The 16,657-nt window shown below is 40.9% G+C and overlaps 1 protein-coding gene and 1 pseudogene across 1 annotated transcript in view; one reads left to right on the plus strand and one right to left on the minus strand.

The window, feature by feature from the left end:
- Window positions 1–1,757: 1,757 nt before the first annotated feature.
- Window positions 1,758–2,176, minus strand: LOC132439925 (protein FAM136A pseudogene; annotated as a pseudogene).
- The window catches only part of USP54 (ubiquitin specific peptidase 54), a 109,918-nt gene continuing 95,054 nt past the window's right edge, over window positions 1,794–16,657 (plus strand). The window contains exon 1 of the mRNA XM_060034788.1: window positions 1,794–1,809. The gene's annotated coding sequence lies outside the window, so the exon portion shown is untranslated. The remainder of the gene's footprint in view (window positions 1,810–16,657) is intronic.

Genomic DNA, 16,657 nt, shown 5'->3' on the forward strand with positions numbered 1-16,657 from the left:
GCGGAGCAACTAAGCCCATGCACCACAACTACTGAGCCAGTGCTCTAGAGCCCGTGAGCCACAACTACGGAAGCCGGCGTGCCTAGAGCCCGTGCTCCTCAGCAAGATAAGCCACCGCAATGAGAAGCCCGCGCACCGCAATGAGGAGTGCCCCCCCGCATCGCTGCAGCTGGAGAAAGTCTGCGTGTGGCAGCGAAGACCCGGCGCAGCCAAAAATAAAATAAATAAAAATAAATAAAATTTAAAATGTGAATAGTTTATATGTGTAGAAGGAAAAATAACAGTTATCCCCCCCCACAGAGGCAACTATAATCAAGTGTCTTAAATATTTCTAATAATATAATCATATCAATTGCTTTTAAAAACTGTTAAATGTATATAAAGTGTTCAATATAAAGAATATGAAGTGTTGGCGCTTTTAAATACATATATGTGTTCTCCGGTATATTTTCACCATAGTTATGTGATTTGGGGTCGTTATTTATTATTTATATTATACCAATATTGAACCTGAGCTACATCATGTGCAATGATGATAATTCTTTTTTTTGTTTGTTTTGTTTTGAAAAATTTCATCTTATTTATTTTTAAAACCAAACCACTAGGAAAATATATCACCGTCTTGAAACAGCAAACAGACAGGCTATATTATCAAGTAATAAGTTGCTAAAAACACAACAAGGTCCTTAATAAAACGATAAGGTGCCAGAACTGGGGCAAGAACAACCCATGTCGCAAAAGTGGTATTTGGTAACGGGGGCGGGGGGCTGTGTCCCATTTTTTGCTCTAAAAGAGTCACAGCTTGCCCCTGAGTTGCTTACTTTTTCTCCTTTGACCTTCATGTTGCCAAGGGTTTGTTTCAACAGAGCTTTGTTATTACAGGGGGCAAAGTAAGCAATACTGGGTTTAGGCTTTCATTCTATTTTGTTTTATGAAAACCAGATTTTTCCAAAGCCAGTACTTCATAACTCTCTTAATTAAGCAGCTAACAATTCATCTTTCGCTGTTCATTCCTGAATACTAGCATATAGCACAATCAAAATTCCATTTCCCTTCAAGGGTGAGTGTCACTGCAAGATTGTCTTGTGATTCGGCTGGCTCTGCTGCAGACAGCCTCAGGGCTCATCATGGCTGCCAGTTAGAGGGAAAGTTTGCTTCCCCTACTAGTGTGATAGCGCTTCTTATATTTTTACAGGGTCTCCAGGCTGAAAGATGTCATGTGTGAGAATTTTAAGAAATGCGCATCCACATTTTGACGGCCAGAAATGAATACCTGCAAGGACCCTTTCAAAGTTTTTATCCAAACTACCTCCCCCAACTCTACATCTTAAAGTAACTTCATGCCCTTGTATATAAAACAAAACCAAGCAAAACAGATCCCCAGAAGCCCCCTTCTAAATTAGTGACCTCATGGATTTTGTTTTATTTCCAGTTTGTGGAAAATGTTGTAGTGATCCTTCTGGTAAACAGCTCATAGTATCTGTGCCAGGATAAGCACTTGCCACATGAAATTCAGGCTCACAAAAACTCTCCTGTGCTATCTTGTGCTATCTCTGACCCAAATTTTAGCACCAATTTTTTTCACTTTCTAGGATTCAAACACAAGGGAACCAGTGTCCAGAGGCAAGTGACATAGGCCTTAAACTTGCAGCCATCCTTAATTTCCTCATTCATAAACTTTCCTTAGAAAACTCAAATCCCCATTCCTCTTTTTAAACAGATTCCTGCCTTCAGCCCCAATGGCCAATAGCAGACATCTATTTCCCAATGGACGAGAGACACTCCTTCATCTTCTTGGTCATGGTTGGGGTGAGGTTCATGTGGTCATCCACACACTTGTTCACGCAACTCTCCAGCTGCTGCTTCACCTGAAGCTCTTTACTCCCTGCATCTATTGAATCTTTGGCTTTGTCGTTGCAATGCATAGTGCACCGGGCCAGACCATCCTGGAACTTCTCCAGCTCGCTGGTCACCAGGGCCTGGGCTTGAGCCAGAGGTGCATGGCAGCACGCAATGCACTGGTGCACTTGCTGCATGGACGCCTGGCTGTCCTCACAACAGACGGCGATGCAGTGGGACATGAGGCCCTGCGTCTTTCCCAGATGTTCTGTCTCTCCAGACTCTTCACCATAGAGTCTACCGCCTCCTGCACCAGGAGCTGCTGCAGCTCTGCCATGGCGACCTGGCGCTGCTCCCTGCTGGCCGGCACCCACATGGACTCCCGCTCAGGAGCCCGCTGCCTCGCTGCTTCCTGGGTCACTGTGGCCCGCCCTTTCCAGATAATTCTTTTCTTATACAATTTTTCATTTTCCTAAGCATAATTGCCTTGCTTTTTTCATTTGCTCGGTTTTTAAAGTTCTAATCATTATTAAATCATTCCCAGACTCTTAGCTAGGACCTAAAACTCTGCTCCATTCATTCAAATGCAGTAGATAAGTTATCAGTCCTTTTTTTCACCCTTAGAGATCTACCTTGTATATTCCATTTTTAAAATGATACATAGCATTAAATCTTAAGACTGTATCACATTGTATTTATTCATTCCCCTTTGATGAACATTTAACTTGTTTTCAGTTTTCCTCTAATTAAGGAAGATACATGTGTGAGAATTTTTCTAGGCTATGATGAGAAGTGAAATTACTAGTGTATTATTCATCTATTGCTGCATAACAAATTACCTCAAAATTTTGCAACTTAAAGCAGCAAATATTTGTTATCTGTGTTTCTGTGAGTTAGGAATCAGAGTGTGTCTCTCATAGGCTGTAATCAAGTTATTTATTTATTTATTTATTTATTTGGCTGCTTTGGGTCTTCATTGCTGTGTGTGGGCTTTCTCTAGTTGCGGAGAGCAGGGTCTACTCTTTGTTGTGGTGGGCCGGCTTCTCATTGTGGTGGCTTCTCTTGTTGCAGAGCATGGGGTTTAGGTGTGTGGGCTTCAGTAGTTGTGGCTTGCGGTCTCTAGAGCACGGACTTAGTAGTTGTGGTGCATGGGCTTAGTTGCTCCGTGGCATGTGGGATCTTCTGGGACCAGGGATCGAACCTGTGTCCCCTGCATTGGCAGGTGGATTCTTAACCACTGCACCGCCAGGGAAGTCCTTGTAAACAAGTTTTTAACAGGAGCTTTGATTTCATCTGAGGACTCAACTGGGGGAGGATCAGCTTCCAAGTTCTGCCTCTCCTGTGGCATGATTCCGCTTCTCACGGGTTAACTGACGGAGGACCTTAGTTCCTTTCTAGCTTGTTGGCTGAGGCATCCTTCAATTCCTTGCCTTGTGGGACTCTCCATACAACATGGCAGCTGGCTTCCATGACAGTGAAGAAGATGGAAGCCAGAGTCTAATCTAATCTTGCAAATGACATCCCATCACGTTTGCTATATTTTGTTAGAAGCAAGTCAGCAGATCCAGTGCATACTTAAAAGAGTGGGGATTACATGAGGGGATGAATAAAGTTGTGAACTGCTCCGAGTCTTGGTTGTACTAGAGTATTTAGCCTGGAAAGGGCGACTAAGGGAACACATGAGTTTTGTCTTATATAATTTGAAAGGCATATGTAAAGAGGAAATAGTAGATCTCCTCTGTTTTTGATCAGAGATTGAACTAAGAGCAGTGGGTGGAAATTAAAATGTATGGCCTTATAAGATGATGTGATTTCTGTTCTTGAACATAGTCTGTTAGGGGCTGGGTGACCTCTTGTAAAAAAGATTACAAAAAATTTTCTTGCATTAGATTAGAAACTTTAAGTTCTCCAAAGATTATTTCTACTCTAAAATTTTATAATTATAAATGAGTGAGTTTCAAACTGTTAGTATTTGAGTCGTCTGTTAATCACTAATCAGGGAGAAGTGTATAGGCTTACATGTGTATTTGCACATACGAGGTTTCATTTAGAAGATCCAGGTTAAAAAGTTAAGAGGAGAGCTATAAATTTACACTTTAATTATTTAAAATCACTGTTCTTTTCCTGCTTTTTTTTTTTTCTCGTGGTACGTGGGCCTCTCACTGTTGTGGCCTCTCCCGTTGCGGAGCACAGGCTCCGGACGTGTAGGCTCAGCGGCCATGGCTCACGGGCCCAGCCACTCTGCGGCATGTGGGATCCTCGCGGACCGGGGCACGAACCCGTGTCCCCTTCATCGTCAGGCGGACTCTCAACCACTGCGCCACCAGGGAAGCCCTCTTTTCCTGTTTTTATATTCCTTTGGCTACCATAGAATGTTTACTACTATAATTCTTATTTTAAAATATTAGCAGCAACTCAGTTTTTTCTTCTAACAAAAAATATTTTCATTGTAAAAGAAAAAATAGAAAATACAAATAAGGAAAAAATAAGAATACTTTATAATCTTCCCACCCAAAGATTATATTAACAATAACTATGTTAACCTCATGGTATAATGGTATATAATCTCTCTGACCTTTTAATTTAATTTTACATGTACAAATACGCACAGATTTATTATTTGTGCTAATATGTTCTATAGCATCACAGCAAACACTGAATTAATGAATACTGAATCATTGCTCCTAGGGGAAATACAGGATTAGGTTCCTATGAGTCTCTGGTCCCATTTTTGTTAACTAATCAACATGTAACCTTGTTTTATGTGTGTTTTTTTAAAGGCACATTATTTAATATATATTATTGATTCACTAACATTGAACTCATGGTGAATAGCACTGTGACTTATGCCTGAATGAACCTTATCTAACACACATATTTTCTCCAGAAGGCACATCACAGCCTTCTTGCACTTAGAAACAATAGACTTCAGTACTACACTTGGGGGTTATTTTAAACAGTGAAATCACCAACCAAAAGCACAAAAATGTGAAAAATGTTGTACTAAATAAACCACTAAAAGGACACTAGTTAGTAGTATGAGAGCTGAAACAGAAGGCTGAGTATTGCCTTCAGGCTTTGACCTAGTTGGGAATGTGCACCTCAGGCAACTCAAAATTTTCACCATTCTGTGCATTCACATGTCCATGAGTGATCACAGAAGTGTTGCAAATATTGATTTTGAGGTTACAAATTATTTTAGTGAGTAGGAAAATTGGCATATGAGGAATCCATGTAATGAGAATTGACTCTGCGCGTGTATAGTAGCTTTTGTTTTCCATTTTGCTTGATTTTATAAAAATGAAATATTTTTGAAAATACTGTTATAATCTGCTCTTTTCACCTAACACCCTAATCATTTATTCATTCAGCAAGTTATTTATGGCATGCCCACTATGTGTCCACATAGTGTACTAGACTCTGGAGATACAGTAGCAAATAAGATAAAGAAAGCCCTTGCCTTATGGAGCTTACATTCTAATGGGGAAGGTAGATAATGAGTAATGTCTGGTAGTGATAAGTACAATTAAAAAAACTAAGGCAGGGTAAGGAGATAGGGTGGCAGTTGGTAATTTTATTTTATTATATTAATTAAAAATTTTGTTTTTCTTTTTTTAGAAGTTTATTTTTTGGCTGCATTGGGTCTTCATTGCTGTGTGTGGGCTTTCTCTCGTTGCGGTGTGTGGGCTTCTCATTGCGGTAGCTTCTCTTGTTGAGGAGCATAGGCTGTAGGTGTGTGGGCTTCAGTAGTTGTGGCGCATGGGCTCAGTAGTTGTGGCACATGGGCTTAGTTGCTCTAAGGCATGTGGGATCTTCCCGGACCAGGGATCGAACCCTTGTTCCCTGCATTGGCAGGCAGATTCTTAACCACTGCGCCACCAGGGAAGTCCCTATTATCTTAATTTAATATACTTTTTTTAGGTAAACAAATATTGACTTTATTCGCAATTGGCCATTTTTAAAAAAAATTTATTTATTTTACTTATTTTATTTTTGGCTGCGTTGGGTCTTCATTGCTGTGCACGGGCTCATTGCTGTGGCTTCTCTTGTTGCAGAGCATGGGCTCTAGGTGCACAGGCTTCAGTAGTGGTGGCTCACAGGTTCTAGAGCACAGGCTCAGTAGTTGTGGTGTTCAGTAGTTGCTCTGCGGCATGTGAGATCTTCTCGGTCCAGGGCTCGAACCTGTGTCCCTTGCATTGGCAGGCGAATTCTTAACCATTGAGCCACCAGGGAAGCCCTGGCCATTTTAATTAATTAATTTTTATTGAAGTATAGTTGATTTACAATGTTGTGTTAGTTTCTGTTGTACAGCAAAATGATTCAGTTTTATATATATCTATATATTTTTTCTTTTTCAGATTCTTTTCTATTATAGGTTATTATAAGATATTGAATATAGTTCCCTGTGCTATACAGTAGGACCCTGTTCTTTATCTATTTTATATATCGTGGTGTATAGCTATTAATCCCAACCTCCTAATTTATCCCTCCCCTACTCCTTTCCCCTAAGTTTGTTTTCTAGGCAGTTGCCAATTTTATTTATTTTTTAAATTTTTTGTTAAAAATTTTTATTTTTTTTTTACGAAAAGACAACCTACAAAATGGGGGAAAATATTTATAAATGATACAACAGACAAGGGCTTAATTTCCACAATATACAAAGAGCTCCTACAGCTCAACAATAAAAAAAACAAATAACTCAACTGAAAAATGTGCAGAAGACCTTAATAGACATTTCTCCAAAGAATACATATAGATGGCCAGTAGGCACATGAAAAGATGCTCAACATCACTAATTATTAGAGAAATGCAATTCAAAACTACAATGAGGTACCACCTCACACTGGCCAGCCTTAAAATGTCTACAAATAACAAATGCTAGAGAGGGTGTGGAACTCTCCTACATTGTTGGTGGGAATGTAAGTTGGTGCAGCCACTATGGAAAACAGTATGGAGGTTCCTCAGAAAACTAAAAATAGAATTACCATATGATCTAGCAATCCCACTCCTGGGCATATATCCAGAGAAAGCTATAATTCAAAAAGTTACATGCAGGGCTTCCCTGGTGGCGCAGTGGTTGAGAGTCCGCCTGCTGATGCAGGGGACACGGGTTCGTGCCCCGGTCCAGGAAGATCCCACATGCCGCAGAGTGGCTGGGCCCGTGAGCCATGGCCGCTGAGCCTGCGCATACGGAGCCTGTGCTCCGCAACGGGAGAGGCCACAACAGTGAGAGGCCCGCGTACTGCAAAACAAAAAAAAAAGTTACATGCAACCCTATGTTCATAGCAGCACTATTCACAGTAGCCAGGACATGGAAACAACTGAAATGTCCATTGACAGTTGAATGGATAAAGAAGATATGGTACATATACACAATGCAATACTGCTCAGCCATAAAAAAGACCGAAATAATGCCATTTGCAGCAACATGGATGGAACTAGAGGTTATCATACTAAGTGAAGCAAGTCAGAAAGAGAAAGACAAATACCATATGATATCACTTATATGTGGAATCTAAAATATGGCAAAATGAACCTATCTATAAAACAGAAATAGACTTATAGAGAACAGACTTATGGTTGCCAAAGGGAAGCGGGAGGGAGAGGGATGGACTGGGAGTATGGGGTTGGTAGGTGCAAACTATTACATTTAGAATGGATAAACAAGGTCCTACTGTATAGCACAGGGAACTATATTCAATATCCTGGGATAAACCATAATGGAAAAGAATATGAAAAAGAATATATATATGTATATATAAAAAATGGAGTCACTTTGCTGTACACCAGAAACTAACACAACATTGTAAATCAACTATACTTCAAAAAAAACATTTTTTTTTTTTGGCTGCACTGCGCAGCATGCGGGATCTTAGTTCCCCAACCAGGGATTGAACCCATGCCCCCTGCAGTGAAAGCGTGGAGTCCTAACCACTGAACCACCAGGGAATTCCCCAGGAATACATTTCTTTAAATTGGTATGGACTCATAGATATTTATCTTATTCTTTAGCCTATAACCCAATATTACTTTCTTTTTCTTCTCAAATTGTTTCAGATTTGGCCATTGGGCACTCCTTTGGTTGTCTCCTGTGTCCCTTTGATATACCTCTATCAATTTAAGATATTTGTTGTGTTTTGTTTTTAGCATTTCCTTACTTTTTGACATTATAAGATGCTCCAGGCTCATCTCATGTATTTCCTGTCCCAGGCCTAGAATTAGCCATTTCTCCAAGGAACCTTGGATTCCTTTATTGGAGAATAGTATTTGAAACTAAGATGTCAGGTCTAGGTGTGCTTGTTGCAACTGGTGTGTCATTGATTCTAAACATTCTCAGCTGACAGCAAGTAAATATATGCGTGTATACATATACACATCTGTAAATATTTCTAGATGTAACCATCTTTATTTATTTATTTTTAAAAAGTGTTTTATTTTTTGGCCACGCCATGCAGCATGTGGGATCTTAGTTCCCTGACCGGGGGTCGAACCCACACCCCCTGCATTGGAAGCGCAGAGTCTTAACCACTGGACTGCCAGGGAGGTCCCCCATCTGTATCTTTATTAAGCTAAACACAAGTTTATACTCCAACTCTAATCTGTTACCACATGGATAATTTTAGCCTTTTCCTCTGTCTTATCTGTAACTTCCCATTCCAAACGTGAGAAACCTTCCACTATCTCCCATTCATTTACTTAATTGTTCAATTCCAGTATACATGTATAGTGTTTTTCAGAATTGTTAACTTGTACACCTGTGGGAAGCATCTGTACTAGCTAGAATGGCAGTGGTAACATTCAGTTTCTTTGCCGTTAGTGTTAAAAACTCCAGTCATTTCCATAGTTGCTTAGGTCAGTACCTTTATCCACTACCCCCTTCAGTGAGGTTGTTTATACATTTGTATGTTTTTATTATGGAAAATTTCAAACATATACAAATGTAAGGAGAAGAGTGTGTTGAACTCATCTGTACCCATCACCAGCTTCATGAACTATTAAATACATGGTAAGTTGTGTTTCATCTATCCTTCCCCCACTCCTCCTTAGTCAACCCATAATTATTTTGAAGTAAATTTCTTACATATTATTTCATCTGTAAATATTCCCAAATGAGACTTACCATAATTTAACCAATCTCCTATTGACAGACATTTAGTTTTTACTTATTACAAACAGTGCAACTGTAATATCTTTCTACATTATCTTTGCAAACTGCAGGGTAAATTTCTGGAAATTGAATTGCTGAAACAAAGGGTATAAGCATTTTTTTTTTTTTTTTTTTTTTTTTGCGGTACGCGGGCCTCTCACTGTTGTGGCCTCTCGCGTTGCGGAGCACAGGGTCTGGACGCCCAGGCTCAGCGACCATGGCTCACGGGCCTAGCCGCTCCAGGGCATGTGGGATCTTCCCGCACTGGGGCATCAACCCGTGTCCCCTGCATGGGCAGGCGGACTCTCAACCACTGCGCCACCAGGGAAGCCCCGGTATAAGCATTTTAAATTGAGAAATACCACCAAATTAATTTTATTTCTACCAGGAGTGAATGAGAATTTACCCCTCCCCTCACCCTCACCTGCTCTGGTTTCACCAAACTTTTAAATACTTGGCATTCTGAGATACAAAAGGTGATAGTACTTTTCTTTTACATTTCTTTAATATGAATGAGATAGGACATTTTCCTTATCTTTATTGGTCATCTATTTTTTCTCTCTGTGAACTGGACATTTAAATTCTTTGTTTAAGGAAAGAAAATAAAGTGGCACAAAGGACCAGTTCCTTTCCCAAACCATTAATACCATGCTGTCATGTCTCCCTTTTCCCGTGTTCCCAGTTCAGATCACCAACTCGGGAGTGGTGTTTAAGTCTCTTTAATGAAGGTAAATACTTGCCCATCTTTTCCCCCTATCCTTTTGTCCCCCTTTTCACTCACCAAAGGTTCATTAGTTCTCTGCTTTCTTTGCACCTTGAGCACAGTCAGATTGTTTTTCCAACAGACGGTTTTAAGTCAGCTTCTGAGAGTACTCTGGGGAAATTTGCCCAAAAAGCAACAGGAAGGATTTCTACAGACATGTAGGGAAATGTTTGTAATTGTTTAGCAAAGGGTGTGCCCAGCAAGTGTCGTTTCAGGCTGCCTTGTTCTGTCTTTCCACCCAAACGTAACACTTGTACTCTGACTTTTGCTGCTGTGACATGTTGGTGTCATTTTCAGCCTTATTTTTGTCACAGTGAATTATCTGTGTCCATTCACTTTGGACATACATGTAATCAGTACTGTTGACTTCTTGATTAGAGAAATGGTGATTGCATTCTGTCCTGAACTAAATGATAATGTCAGACAGTAAGAATGCCCTGACAGCCTGATTTTCTTGCTTATGTATTCTTTAAAAACAGCTATTCAAAATCTCATACACACATAAGTTGTTTGCCAAGCATTTGAAGCCATCTAGTTTTACCAGGTGACAGCTGCTGTTGTTTATGGGAACCTAATTTAAACCACAGACATGGAACAGTGTCCTTGTTTTGCAAAGAGGAAAACTGTGATTTTTTAAAATAATAGCTTTATTGAGATATAATTCACATACCACACAATTCATCCATTTAAAGTTTTACAATTCAGTAGTTTTTAATATCTTTACAGAGTTGAACAACCATCACCACAATTAATTTTAGAATATTTTTATCACCTCCAAAATTAATGGTATATCTATTAGCAGTCACTTTCTATTTCTTTCACACCTCCTCTCAGTCCTAGGCAACCATTAATCTACTTTCTATCTCTGTAATTTGCCTATTCTGGATATTTCATATAATTGGAATCGTACAATAGGTGGTCCTTGTGACTGGCCTTTTTCACTTAGCATGATATTTTCAAGGTTTATTCATGTTGTAGCATGTATTAGTACTTCATTCTTATAATGACAGAATACTGTTCTATGGTATGAATATATCACATTTTATTTATCAATTTATCAGTTGATATACATTTGGGTTGTTTCCACTTTTTGGCTATTATGAATAATGCTGCTATGAACATTCATGTACAAGTTTTTTTTTTTTTTTGCTGTACACGGGCCTCTCACTGTTGTGGCCTCTCCCGTTGTGGAGCACAGGCTCCGGACGCACAGGCTCAGCAGCCATGGCTCACGGGCCCAGCCGCTCCGCGGCATGTGGGATCTTCCCGGGCCAGGACACGAACCCGCGTCCCCTGCATCGGCAGGCGGACTCTCAACCACTGCGCCACCAGGGAAGCCCCATGTACAAGTTTTTAAGTGAACATATGTTTTAATTTCTCTTGGAGATTATCTCTCTACCTACCCACCTACCTACCTAACCTACCTACCTACCTATCTATCTCTAGGAATAGAATTGCTGGGTCATATGGCAACTCTATGTTTAATCTTTTGAGGATCTACCAGGCTGTTTTTTACAGTGGCTGTACCATTTTACATTTCCAACAGCAGTGCAGGAAGATTCAGATTTCTTTCCACTCTTGTTAACCCTTATTATTTTAGCCATTTTGGTGTGAAGAGGTGGTTTTGATTTTCATTTCTTTGTTTAATTTAACCATGTTTTTTAAAAATTATTAATTATTAACAAGCTAATAAAAAGCAGTTTATTTTTTAGAACAGTTATAGATTTATAGAAAAATTGAGCAAATAGTGTTACCAAATTCAGATTCTGCTGCTCGCTCACTGCTCAAAAGCTGATACTTGACAGACATGTTGGTTGGAAAGGAAAGGTTACTTTATTCAGGAGGCTGGCAATCTGGGGAGATGGCAGACCTGTGCCTAAAAACCAACTCTGACGATTCTGCTTAACCATGAAAGTGTTCTATTTATTTATTTATTTGTTTGTTTGTTTATTTATGGCTGCATTGGGTCTTCGTTGCTGCACGTGGGCTTTCTCTAGTTGTGACGAGCAGGGGCTACTCTTCGTTGCGGTGCGCAGGCTTCTCCTTGCGGTGGCTTCTCTTGTTGCTGAGCACGGGCTTTAGGCGCGTGGGTTTCAGTAGTTGTGGTGCACAGGCTTAGTTGCTCTGCGGCATGTGGGATCTTCCTGGACCAGGGCTCGAACCTGTATCTCCTGCATTGGCAGGTGGATTCTTAACCACTGTGCCACCAGGGAAGCCCCATGAAAGTGTTTTAAGGGAGAATCATTTGGGGAGGAGGTCAGTCTTCCTTAGTTTGTGTGCAGGCTTTCTTCTGATTGGTTGGTAGTGAAGTAACAGGGTGGTGTTCCAAGAATCTTGTGCACAGCCTGAAGTTACCCTCCTCTACCTAGGGTGGGGGCCTTATTTCCTACAGAAGCCCTCAAAGGTATTATTATGTATATTCCTTGAGGAGGAACCAGGACCCTGCTTTTATTGCTGCACTGTTTCTTTCTTTTTTTAAAATATTTTTTTATTTATTTGGCTGCATCGGGTCTTAGTTGCGGCATGCGGGATCTTTCATTGCAGCGCACGGGCTTCTCTCTAGCTGTGGCCCTGACCAGGGATTGAACCCACATCCCATACATCGGAAGGCGGATTCTTAACCACTGGATCACCCGGGATGTCCCTGCACTGTTGTTTCTTAACTGCTCCTCCTTTGTTTCTGCATTCACTCCCTTCCCTGATAAGCAACTGTTTGAATCTGCCCTTTGGAACTCAGGGAAAGTCAAGGTGGCTGAATGAAGCCTGTTTCCTACAAACAGGAAACAGGGGACATGGAAAGGATTTATACCCAGGTGGGCCTCACAGGGTCCCGCTTCCTTTCAGTAGTAGAGAGTTACCCTATTGTGTCTCTCCACAGTTTCCCCTATTAGTAACATCTTACACTAGTGTGGCACATTTGTTGCAGTTAATAAACCAATATTGAAACATTATTAACCAAAGCCCATAGTTTGTTAAGATGTCTTCATTTTTTTTTTTTTTTTTTTTTTTTTTTTGGGTATGCGGGCCTCTCACTGTTGTGGCCTCTCCCGTTGCAGCGGATGCGCTGGCTCAGCGGCCATGGCTCTCGGGCCTAGCTGCTCCGCCGCATGTGGGATCTTCCCGGACCGGGGCACGAACCCGTGTCCCCTGCATCGGCAGGCAGACTCTCAACCACTGCGCCACCAGGGAAGCCCCAGTTTTTAAAAAAAATATCTTTATTGCTTTACAGTGTTGTGTTAGTTTCTGCTGTATAACAAAGTGAATCAGCTATATGCATACGTATATCCCCATATCCCCTCCGACTTGTGTCTCCCTCCCCACCCTCTTTATTCCACCCCTCTAGGTGGTCACAAAGCACCGAGCTGATCTCCCTTTGCCACGTAGCTGCTTCCCACTAGCTATTTTACATTTGGTAGTGTATATATGTCAATGCTACTCTCTCACTTCATCCCAGCTTAGTTATTTTTCTGTTTAAGTCCACATCTAAAATTCCACATTGCATTACTTATCACCACTCCTTTTGGTTATAATGGTTTTGCAAACTTTGATTATTTTTGATGACCTGGACAGTTTGGACTACTACTGGTCAAGTATTTTGTGGGATGCCCCTCCATTGGAATTCATCTGATACTTTTCTCATGATTAGACTGGGGTTATGGGTTTTTGGGTGGAAGATCCAGATATATAGTATCATTCTCATCACATCATATCAAGGGTAAATGTTGTCAACATGATTTATCATTGTTGATATTGACCTTGATCACCTGCCTGAGGCACTGGCTGTCAGGTTTCTTCACTGTAAAGTCACTCCTCTTGACTATTTCCATACTGTATTGTTGAGCAGCTTTTCATGTGCTTATTCATTTGTGTATCTTCTTTGGAGAAATGTCTATTCAGAACTTTTTTTAAATTGAGGTTTTAAGAAATACCCATTTTTAAATTGGATTGCTTTTATTATTCAGTTGTAAGTATTCTTCATCTATTCTAGATACAAGTCTCTTATCAGAAATGTAATTTGCAAATATTTTCTCCCATTTTTTTGGTTATCTTATTACTTAAAAAAATTTTTTTTTAATTAACTTATTTTAGGCTGCATTGGGTCTTTGTTGCTGCGTGTGGGCTTTCTCTAGTTGTGGCAAGCGGGGGCTATTCTTCGTTGTGGTGCATGGGCTTTTCATTGCGGTGGCTTGCCTTGTTGTGGAGCACGGCTCTAGGCGCAGGCTTCAGTAGTTGTGGCACACGGGCTCAGTAGTTGTGGCTTGCAGGCTCTAGAGCGCAGGCTCAGTAGTTGTGGTGCATGGGCTTAGTTGCTCCGTGGCATGTGGGATCTTCCCGGAGCAGGGCTCGAACCTGTGTCCCCTGCATTGGCAGGCGAATTCTTAACCACCGTGCTACCAGGGAAGCCCCATCTTATTACTTTCTTGATGGTGTCCATTAAAACATAAAAGTTTTAATTGTTATGACGTCAAATTTATCTATTTTTCCTTTTGCTGCTTGTGTCATATCTAAGAGGACTTTGCCTAACCCAAAATCATGAAGTTGTATGCTTAAACTTTCTTCTAAAAGTTTTAATAGTTTTAGCTCATTTATTTAGATATCTGACCCATTTTTATTTATTTATTTAAAATTATTTATTTATTTATTTTCGCTGTGCTGGGTCTTATTTGCTGCATGTGGGATCTTCGTTGTGGCCTGTTTAATTGTGGTACGCCAGATCTTTAGTTGCGGCATGGGGGCTTCTTAGTTGTGGTATGCAAACTCTTAGTTGTGGCATGCATGCAGGATCTAGTTTCCCGCCTGACCAGGGATCGAACCTGGGCCCCCTGCATCGGAAGCATGGAGTCTTACCTACTGGACCACCAGGGAAGTCCCTGATCCGTTTTTAGTTAATTTTTTTTCATATGGTATGAGATAGGAGTCCAGCTGCATTTTTTTGCATATGGATATCCAGTTCCCTTGTAAGCAGATAGGGTTGGGGTTCCCCAGAGAAAGAGAACCAGGCATGGCTTTCTTGATATAAGAGTAGCCATTTTTGGCCTAAGCCATTTTATGATCTAAGCCTGGTCACAGTGCTAGTCCTTGAACAAGTCTCAGTAATTAGTGATCTTAAGGGAACAAAAGAATGCAAAAATAAGCAGACCAGTTGTCAGACAAGAGAAGTAACAATAGCAAAGATAATGTATCAGTTGTAAAGACTCCCAGTTCTGTTTCAGTGGTAAAGATTAGCATGAAGTGCTCAACCACCAGAAAAGCTGGAACTTGAGGGATGATTATGTTGACCTTTTCTGACCCTTGTGACTTCAGTCAACTAAAGCTTGGACTCTGTCATTGGCCCAAGTCCCTTCATGAATATGCATGTACTCTTAGCTTAAAACTTTCCCAATTTTGCTATTTGGGGAGACACTGCTTTGGGAAAGATCCTTGGTGTTCTCCTTACTTGCTGCAAGTAATAAATCCTTCCTTCTCCCAGTCTTTGGCTTGGTTGTGTCTTTTGGCTGGACATGCATCAAGAGGCGAACCCAATTTTTGGGTAACAGCCTCAACGCTATTTTTTTTAAAAATATTTATTTATTTAATTTATTTATTTGGTTGTGCTGGGTCTTGGTTGAGGCAGGCAGGCTCCTTAGTTGTGGCTCGCCGGCTCCTTAGTTGCAGCAGGTAGACTCCTTAATTGTGGCAGGTGGGCTCCTTAGTTGTGACGTGCAAACTCTTAGTTGCGGCATGCATGTGGGATCTAGTTCCCTGACCAGGGATCGAACGTGGAGTGTTATCCACTTCGCCACCAGGGAAGTCCCCAGTACTGTTTGTTAAAGAGACTGTTCTTTCCCCCTTGAATTGTCCTGGCATGATGGTGTGACTTTGTTTTTTTAAAGGATTTAAAAAAAATTTTTATTTATTTATTTTTGGCTGCATTGGGTCTTCGTTGCTGTGTGTGGGCTTTCTCTAGTTGCAGCAAGTGGGGGCCACTCTTTGTTGCAGCGCACGGGCTTCTCATTGTGGTGGCTTTTCTTGTTGCGGAGCACGGGCTCTAGGCATGTGGGCTTCAATAGTTGTGGCATGCGGGCTCAACAGTTTTGACTCACGGGCTCTAGAGTGCAGGCTCAGTAGTTGTGGTGCACAGGCTCAGTTGCTCTGCGGCATGTGAGATTTTCCCTGACCAGGGCTTGAATCTGTGTCCCCTGCTTTGGCAGGCAGATTCCTAACCACTGTGCCAATGATGGTGTGGTTATTAAGGTTCAGTTGAACATGGGGAAAAATTTAGCACGTGTGTGTGTGTGTGTATATATATATATATATATATATATATATATATATATATATATATATATATTTTGGCCGCACCACGTGGCTTGCAGTATCTTAGTTCCCTGACCAGGGACTGAACCCAGGCCCTGGCAGTGGAAGCATGGAGTCCTATCCACTGGACCACCAGGGAATTTCCCCTAGCATGTATATCTTAATACATTATTAGTAACTCTACCCCAAATCAGTTATAAAATGCTGAAATGTGGTAGAAATCTCAGAGGCTTTCACTACAGCTAGAGAAGACCAGAGACGATTTAGGATAAATATTGCCCAAAATGTAAATTACTCTGCTGACAGCATAGCACAACTGTAGACTCAATTTGGTTCTTGTGAAACCTCTTAAGGAGAGTTTTTGCCTTTAGAATCTTCTGAGTTAACACGCATAATTATTTCAGTGACATAGCAAGGTGTTATCAGAACTGGGAGCAAATTGCTCTTCATTTTATTCACAATTTTAGTTTGTGGCCATCCTGAAATTTTGGCACAGTCACCACTGTCCTTTAGTCCTCTCATTATGTGCCTGCCCTAAATCTTCACAGATTTGGAGTAAGAGCACTAGAAGAAAGAGCTCTAGAAGTTGCGCTCTGGTGCCGAATTGAATC

This window comes from Delphinus delphis, chromosome 16 (assembly GCF_949987515.2).
Source record: "Delphinus delphis chromosome 16, mDelDel1.2, whole genome shotgun sequence".
Classification (NCBI taxonomy): domain Eukaryota; kingdom Metazoa; phylum Chordata; class Mammalia; order Artiodactyla; family Delphinidae; genus Delphinus; species Delphinus delphis.